The sequence below is a fragment of the Olea europaea genome, unplaced genomic scaffold (assembly GCF_002742605.1).
Source record: "Olea europaea var. sylvestris unplaced genomic scaffold, O_europaea_v1 scaffold1003, whole genome shotgun sequence".
In the NCBI taxonomy this organism is placed as follows: domain Eukaryota; kingdom Viridiplantae; phylum Streptophyta; class Magnoliopsida; order Lamiales; family Oleaceae; genus Olea; species Olea europaea.
Genome location: NW_019227346.1, coordinates 35,374 through 44,370, shown reverse-complemented (window position 1 = coordinate 44,370; position 8,997 = coordinate 35,374). Strand labels below are relative to the sequence as shown.

The 8,997-nt window shown below is 42.1% G+C and overlaps 1 pseudogene; it reads left to right on the top strand.

The window, feature by feature from the left end:
- Positions 1–1,021: 1,021 nt before the first annotated feature.
- On the top strand, positions 1,022–3,178 carry LOC111372476 (annotated as a pseudogene).
- The last annotated feature ends 5,819 nt before the right edge of the window (positions 3,179–8,997 follow it).

The following is an 8,997-nucleotide window of genomic DNA, read 5'->3' as shown; positions in this document are numbered from 1 at the left end:
GTCCTCATTAGCTATCTCACTGTATCCCAAAAATCATTCACATTACAATCTCCTCCATCAAAATTTTTATGCTCACCCTCGAGGACATTATTCTTCACCAAAGTTACATAAATACGAATAGAATATTTCTGATTCAATTCAATTAAAATCTGCATTTTAGCTTCAGAAGTAACCGTTACAGGTGGAATTTTCTTACCAAATAGAAATCCCAATTCCATACTGTATTGAGAGGGATTGACTTTAAGCGAGTTCTGTAACTCATTGTACATTTCTACATATGATGCACATGATGTTATCAGAATTATAGTAAAATCATGTCTTTCATTCGTCCATTTCCACACCCATCAATCATTTTTCTTCATTTCAAATTTACTAAAGTAATAAATCGAGACTGCAGTCGATGCTATATCTGCATTAGCAAACGATGATTTATTAAAAAAATGAAAATAGTGGAAAATAGAAGTAAAATTTTGAAAACAACCGACGTCTGTTTGGTTTTTCGATTTTATAGATTAATTTTTTCATTGTTCTTGCTAAAAAAAATTACAGATCCATTTAAAACTGTAAAAATTTATCTATATAAGTCGAAATAGGATTTAAAGATTCAAATAATATACTGATTCAACTATAATAAAATTGAAAATACATAAAATATACTTACCAATTTTGAGTGATGGATGTGAATAATATTTTATTGTTGGGCTTTTGATAATTTTGTGAGATCTCAATGTTGAAGCAGATGAAAATTGAACTTTCTTTTTATCTGTGCTGCTTAAACTGATAAGGAAACTAATTTGGTTTTGAAATTTACGTAGAGAGTGTTTGTATTTGTTTGTTTTTTAGAAAGAGGTATTATTATCTTTTTAACAATCATATGTTTTTGTAATTACAAAATATAAAAAAGGCAAAGTCGTTATTTATATTTCAAAGGGTCATTATGGTGAATGGCAAAAATGAATTGATCAATGTGAAAAATGATTAGTTTGACTTGGCCAAACTAAAAAGTACCCCAGATAAATCTTTAGCAGCATCATTTGGACCAAGGGAGAGAGGTTTCTCAAGTTAAAAGCTTCATCAATTTTTTGGCCTGTACATTCTCCTTTTTCTAAATAAGTGTACCCAGTATTCTCTCTAATATTTTTTCTTCCAGTTCTTTTGTTGCACGCTCTTAAGCAAAAATGGGAAATAAAAAATTTTGATTTCGGGTGGTTTTAAGTGTTTTTCTTTCTTTTTGTTTTTTAAAGAGATAGGTATGTTAAAGTTCTATCTAATCGTGATCTTTGTTGGATTTTCCGTGCAAGCTGTGGTTCTAAACTCGCAGAACTTGACTTGCAACCCGAATGATTTGAAAGCATTAGAGGGTTTCGTCACTAGGCTGGAGTTAGGCATTGAAGGATGGGACTTCAGCTCATCTTCATCTAATTGCTGTAATTGGGTAGGAATCGCTTGCAATTCTTCTTCATCTCGTGGGGTTACTGATTCCTTCAATTCTGGCAGGGTTGTTAAACTAAAGCTTGGGAAAAAATTGCTTCATGGAAGCATCCATGAATCTTTAGGCAATTTGGAGCAACTGAAAACCCTTAATCTCTCGCACAATTTCCTCAAAGGGTTTATTCCTCTTTCACTGTTACATTTGCCAAAGTTAGAAATCTTGGACTTGGCCTACAATGAAATTGATGGCTTGTTTTCAAATAGCATAAACCTTCCTTCAATCAGAGTTCTAAACATTTCTGAGAATGCAATTCAGGGTCCAGTTCCTGTGGGCATATGTGGCAACTCAACCCGGATTTCGGTTTTGAATTTGGGATTCAATAACTTGAGTGGAAATTTGCCTCCTGGAATAGGGAATTGTACTTCATTGGAGGATCTCTGCCTTAGTTCCAATTTTCTCTCTGGTGGTTTACCTGAAAATTTGTTTCGACTGCCAAAAATAGCAAATTTGTCTCTTCGGGAGAATCGATTTTCTGGACAGCTTAGTGACCTTATTGGTAACCTTTCTAATCTTGTTCGCGTGGATATATCTTTAAATGGGTTTTCAGGAAATTTGCCAGATGTTTTTCATAGATTTGGAAAGTTGAATTATTTTTCAGCTGAGTCCAATGGTTTCACTAGTAATATACCACAAACATTGACAAAATCCCCAACTATCACGTCACTTAGTTTGAGAAATAATTCCTTGAGCGATATGATTAGCTTAATTGTTCGGCAATGACTAGTCTTGTTTCGCTTGATTTGGCTACCAATCGGTTCAATGGGAAGATTCCCGATAACTTACCTTCCTGCCGACAACTAAAGGCTATAAATTTTGCAAAGATCAACTTCGCTGGGCAAATCCCAGAAAGCTTCAAGAATTTTCGGAGTCTTTCTTACCTTTCCCTCTCAAACTCCAGTATTTCCAACCTTACAGCCGCTCTTGAAATTTTACAGCATTGTAGAAACTTGACCACTCTGGTTCTTACTTTCAATTTTCGAGATGAAGCAATGCCAACTTTTTCTAGGCTACAGTTTACTAGGCTCGAGACTCTTCTTATTGCTAACTGCAGACTGACGGGTGCAATTCCTCAGTGGTTGAGTGGGTACGAATTTGCGACTGCTGGATTTGTCCTGGAACCGTATGGAGGGTACAATTCCACCTTGGTTTGGTAATTTCCAATTTATGTTCTACTTAGATTTATCGAACAACTCTTTTACGGGGGAGATTCCAAAAGAACTTACTAGACTATAGAGCCTCATCTCTAGCAATGTCTCATTGAAGGATCCATCCCTGGATTTCCCATTTTTCCTAAAAAAGAACGTCAGCCATGAAGCTTTATCGTATAAACAAATTTTAAGCTTTCCTCCTACCTTGGAACTTGGTAATAACATTTTCACCGGACCAATTTGGCCAGAGTTTGGCAATCTGAAAGGATTACATATTTTGGATCTGAAATGCAACAATTTGTCGGGGTCCATCCCCAGTGAACTTTCCCGCATGACAAACTTAGAAACTTTAGATTTATCCCATAATAGTCTTAATGGGACGATACCTCTTTCTTTAGTTATCCTCAGCTTTTTGTCCAAGTTCAGTGTTGCTTATAATAAACTGCGTGGAGCAATTCCTACTGGAGGCCAGTTCATTACCTTTTCAAACTCAAGCTTTGAAGGGAACCCAGATCTCTGTGGTGAGAATGGTACTTGATATGGTCCATCTATTTACCTCGACCTCATATTTCTCGATGACTCCCAACTCAGTCTTCAAAAATATATTCGTCGGGTATGATGGGGAACATCCCGAGGATATGGAAAATATCCTCGACTTCTCTCCTAATCATACCATGACGTCGGGCATTGGAGTCCTCGATATTCAATGTCCTCATGCTTTTTTCTTCAACGATACCATATCCTCCTACGAACAGTGACGTGTAACACTTGATACCCCACAAGACTTCTGCATACAAGGGGAGTTTATTGTTGTTAGACTTGCACACATTTGTTATGCATGTCAAACATCCACCTCCGATAGGACTCTAAGAGATAAAGATTCCCCAATTGTTCAATCCTAATAGGATTCAACCACGTAACACTATAAATGCATGGTTTCACCTCATCATTCAGGTACTCTTTTTTATGCAATTTTCAGTCCATGGCCTCACGCACATATTCTAACTTAAGCATCGGAGGGGCGACGAGGACATACCTCGACGCCCTTGTTTCAAGTACTGGAAGAACACATTCGTGCTCGCCACCAGTCGTCCAGCTCGAAATTGCTTAGGTACGATTTTTGGTAGCATCATTGGCGCCGTTTATGGGAAACGCTACCAAAAGCCATTGTAAACACACGTTCAGGTCTTCCACCAGCAGGCTCATCCGCTCCAAATCAACCTCCTCCTGAGGATATCCCTGTTCCTCAAGAGGAATCATCAAAAGTGCTAGAGCCCCAGCCGGCAGTCGTCACTACCGGGGCCAGTGACATGTCACTGACAATGGCCGATGCTCGAGCTCGAGCTCAGTGACATGTCACTGACAATGGCGAAGTAGGGACCTCAGGCATACCACATGTGACCTCGGCCTCGAGATCAGTAACCATGGAATCCGAGAAAATCGCTAGGATTATTCAAGAAGGAATTATGGCGAGCCTACTTCAGGGTAACAAAGGGTCAACAAGATTTAGTTCCAATACTCCTTTTACTCCCGGGATATTGACATTTCCCCTACCAGACAGATTCAAGTATCCTAGGATAAAAGAGTATGATGGGACTACCGATCCAATCAACCATATTAACGTATACACCGACATCATGAACCTATAGGTTGCACCGGATCAGGTGATGTGCAAGGCCTTCCCACAAACTTTGACGAATGTTGCTAGGGATTGGTTCTCAACCTTAGAGCCCAACTCAATAGCCTCATTCTTGGATTTAGCGGACAAGTTCTCCGCCTTCTTCGCAAGCAGTAAACGCATCAGGAAAACGGCAGCCTCCCTCATGCAACTTCAACAGAGGCAAAATGAGACCCTACGCGAATTCATGACCAGGTTCAACAAGGAAAGGCTACAAATTCCCGACCTTCATATAACGGCCGCGGTTTCTGCCCTCACATATGCCATAAAGTGTAAGACTTTCAAAATCTCGCTATCCAAAACTCCGCCAAAGACAATGACCGAGCTTCTTACCCGAGGAGAGAAGTACATAAATATGGAGGAAACACTAAACCCGGGAAAGGTTGGACCATCCCATGATAGGGTCGAGCATAAACGACCGCATGACCCGAGCCCCCGTCAAGAACCACCTCGAAATAAATAGAGGTAGGAGGCTCCCCCGACGTCATTCATGTGTTTAAATACATCGAAAACAAATATTTTGATGGAGATCAAGGATATAAAGGAGCTCAAATGGCCTACGAGAATGAGGTCACCACCTCCGTCCAGGGACATGAGCAAATACTGTGAGTTCCATCGGGATCACGGGCAGACCACTGAAAACTGTAAAGCCCTGCAACGGGAGATTGAAGCCCTTATTAAAAGGGGACTTCTGAGTTTCTACGTCGGTAATGACAAATGCCCGAAGAATGATGGTGGTAGGGAAAGAGCTTCTGAAGCAAAAAGGGATGGTCAACCCAATACTGAAATCATCAACATCATTGTCCGGGGTATTGCATTAGGCGGAGAATCGAACACTGGGTGGAAGCAGTATGCCCAGCAATACATGACTACCTCGAAAGCACATCATGGTGACCTCGAGGACATAACATTTGGTATGAAGGATCTTGAGGGCGTATCTTTTTCTCATGATGATGCCCTAGTCATCTCTGTAATAATAGCAAACTTTGAGGTAAAGAGGATCTTAATCGACAACGGGAGTGCCGCTAACATATTGTCACACGAAGCCTTCACAAAAATGGGAATCTCTCCCGAACAATTAAAGACAGTGAAAACCCCCCTTCAAGGATTCGGGGGAGGTATTATCGTTCCGGAGGGAGTGGTCGAGCTGCCTCTTACCCTAGGCTCAGGTAAAGAACTGGTAACGGTGATTACATCTTTTCAGATTGTCCGGTCATCCATGGCATACAACGCCATCCTGGGTAGACCATTGCTCAATAAGGTAAAAGCTATTGTGTCCACCTTCCACCTCGCAATGAAGTTCCCCACCAGTCATGGCGTTGGGGTAGTACGCGAAAACCAAGCTGCAGCCAGACAATGCTATGTTACTTGTGTTTGGGAAATAAAGATGGACGTCATGCAAATCTCAAAAAAGGAGAAAGAGCTCAAGCATAGGGGGAGACTCGCTAACATATTATCACACGAAGCCTTCACAAAAATGGGAATCTCTCCCAAACAATTGAAGACAGTGAAAACCCCCTTCAAGGATTCGGGGGAGGTATTATCGTTCCGGAGGGAGTGGTCGAGCTGCCTCTTACCCTAGGCTTAGGTAAAGAACAGGTAACGGTGATTACATCTTTTCAGATTGTCCGGTCATCCATGGCATACAACGCCATCCTGGGTAGACCATTGCTCAATAAGGTAAAAGCTATTGTGTCCACCTTCCACCTTGCAATGAAGTTCTCCACCAGTCATAGCGTCGGGGTAGTACGCGGAAACCAAGCTGCAGCCAGACAATGCTATGTTACTTGTGTTTGGGAAATAAAGACAGACGTCATGCAAATCTCAGAAAAGGAGGAAGAGCTCGAGCATAGGGGGAGACTCGCTTTAGTGGAGGAGTTGCTGGAGATAGAGCTCGAGCAAGGGAAGAAAGTAACAGTTGGTCGAGATCTTAATATGGCCCTCACGATCGAACTTATTAACTGCTTATCCCGCAACATTGATGTCTTCGCATGGAAGGTGGAGGATATGCCTGGCATCAACCCCGAGGTTGTAGTACACAGGCTCAACACTAAGCCCGGGACTCATCCAGTTAAGCAAAGAAAGAAGCAGTTTGCACCGGAACGACGACAGGTCATAAAGGAAGAAATTAATAAACTAATCAGGGCTCAGTTCATCCGCAAGGTCAATTATCCTGACTGGCTCGCCAATGTTGTCCTGGTAAAAAAGGCTTGTGGTAAATGGAGAGTCTACATCGATTTTACAGACCTCAATAGAGCATGCCCAAAGACAGCTACCCCCTACCTCGAATTGACGATTTGGTGGATAGTACGTCGAGACACAAATTATACAGTTTTTTGGATGCATTCTCAGGTTACCATCAAATTCTTATGGCCGAGGAAGACCAAGAGAAGACGTCATTCATGGCCGATTCTGCCATATATTGCTATAAGGTCATGCCGTTCTGTTTGAAGAATGCAGGAGCAACATATCAAAGACTTGTCAATAAAGTTTTTGCAGGAATGATCGGGAGAAATACTGAGGCCTACATCGATGACATGGTTGTACAGAGCAAGCAAGTGGGCAACCATGTATTAGACCTCAAGGAGGTGTTCGCCACACTGCGTAAGTACAGAATGAAGCTGAATTCGGAAAAATGCGCATTTGGCGTTGCCTCGGGAAAGTTCTTGGGTTTTATGATCACTCACAGGGGAATCAAAGCCAACCTAGACAAAATACAGGTGTTGGCATCAATGGAGACACCTAAAACCAAGAAGGAGGTCCAGAAATTAACAGGCCGTGTTGCTGCCCTCAATAGGTTTATGTCCCGAGCAGCCGACAAATGCTTCCCCCTCTTCAAAGTCCTCAGGGGAAACTGAAATTTTGAATGGGATGAGGAATGTGAAAGGGCTTTTCACGAACTTAAGGAAACGCTGGCATCCCCTCCTATCCTCACTAAACCCGAGCATGGTGATACTCTGTATTTATACTTGGCCGTATCCTAGAATGCAGTAAGCGATGTGCTAGTGAAAGAAGTTAACAAAGCCTAGCAACCTATATACTACGTTAGTAAGGTCTTACTCGATACAGAGACCAGATATACTTTAGCAGAATAGCTTGCTTTTGCATTGGTTGTGGTAGCACGGAAGCTCAGACAATATTTTCAGTCTCACCCCATAGTTGTGCTCACTAATCAACCCCTTAAGCATATATGACAAAAACCCGACATTTCCGATAGGTTACTAAAGTGGGCAATTGAACTGGGAGAATTTGACATCGAGTATAAATCCTGACCATCTATCAAGGCGCAGGCCTTGGCTGACTTTATTGCAGAACTCACCCCAGGCCTCGGGGGCCAGGGGATAACTCGGACAATCATACTTCAGACACTTGGAACATCTTTGTTGATGGAGCATCCAATTCGTCAGGTTCCGGAGCAGGGGTTATCATCACGAACCCTGACAAACTTGTGGTTATTCAATGCGCACTCAGGTTTGAGTTTGAAGCTACCAACAACGAGGCCAAATATTAGGCCATCATCGCCCTTGAGCTCGAGCATATTAAAATTTTCAGCGATTCTCAGCTTGTGGTCGGTCAGATAGAAGGTATGTTCGAAAGGAAGGAGGAGAAGATGAGCTTGTATTGTCTAAAAGTCCATGATCTCTAGCGACAATTCAAGAGTTGTGAAATCATAAAAATCCTCGAGCTACTGTAAAACTGATGCATTATCTAGATTGGTATTCATGGGAATCGATGGGCTAGAGAGGACAGTCCACGTGAAATTGGTAATGGAGCCTAGTATCACTCAGGGAGTTGGAGTCATGGACATTGATCATGAGCCATCATGGATAGACCCAATTGCAGAGTTCATAAGTAATGGAAATCTACCTGAGGACCCCCGATTGTCGAGAGTATAAGATCTTGAGCATCTAGGTACTGCATGATTGGAGGAGTACTATTCTGAAGAAGTTTCACACTTCCATATCTCAGATAACTTAAACCCTCAGAATCATCCCGAGCTCTAGCTGAAGTTCATGAAGGTGTATGTGGGAACCACCAAGGAGCTCGGGCTTTGTCCTTCAAGCTTATAAGGTATGGGTACTACTGGCCCACCATGAAGAAAGATGCCTTGGAATATGTCAGAAAATGAAACAAATGCCAGAGGTTTGCCAACGTCATCTATTCTCCAGCTAAGGACCTCACAACCCTAACATGTTTGGCCCCTTTTGAACAGTGGGGAATTGATATCCTCGGGCCTTTTCCAGTGGCAAGAGGACAATTAAAATTCGTGGCAGTAGCAGGAGAATACTTCACGAAGTGGGCAGAAGCAGAACCTTTGGCAACAATTTCGGAGCCTAAACTTAGAGCTTTTGTGTGGAAATCCATTGTTTGTAGGTTCGGGATACTAAAGGTCCCCATAACTGATAATGGACGACAATTTGATAATGCACAATTCAAAAGTTTTTGTACCAACCTAGGGATTGACCATCAACTCACATCAGTTTTGCACCCTCAGAGCAATAGCCTAGCCGAGGTCACGAATCGAATTATATTGAAAGACCTCCGGACAAGACTCGGGGATGCCAAAGGTTTTTGGTCCGACGAGCTATCCTCATTACTATGGACGTACATAACTTCGCATAAAACTACGACGGGTGAAACCCCCTTCATGCTAGCATTTGGCATGGAGGCCACCATCC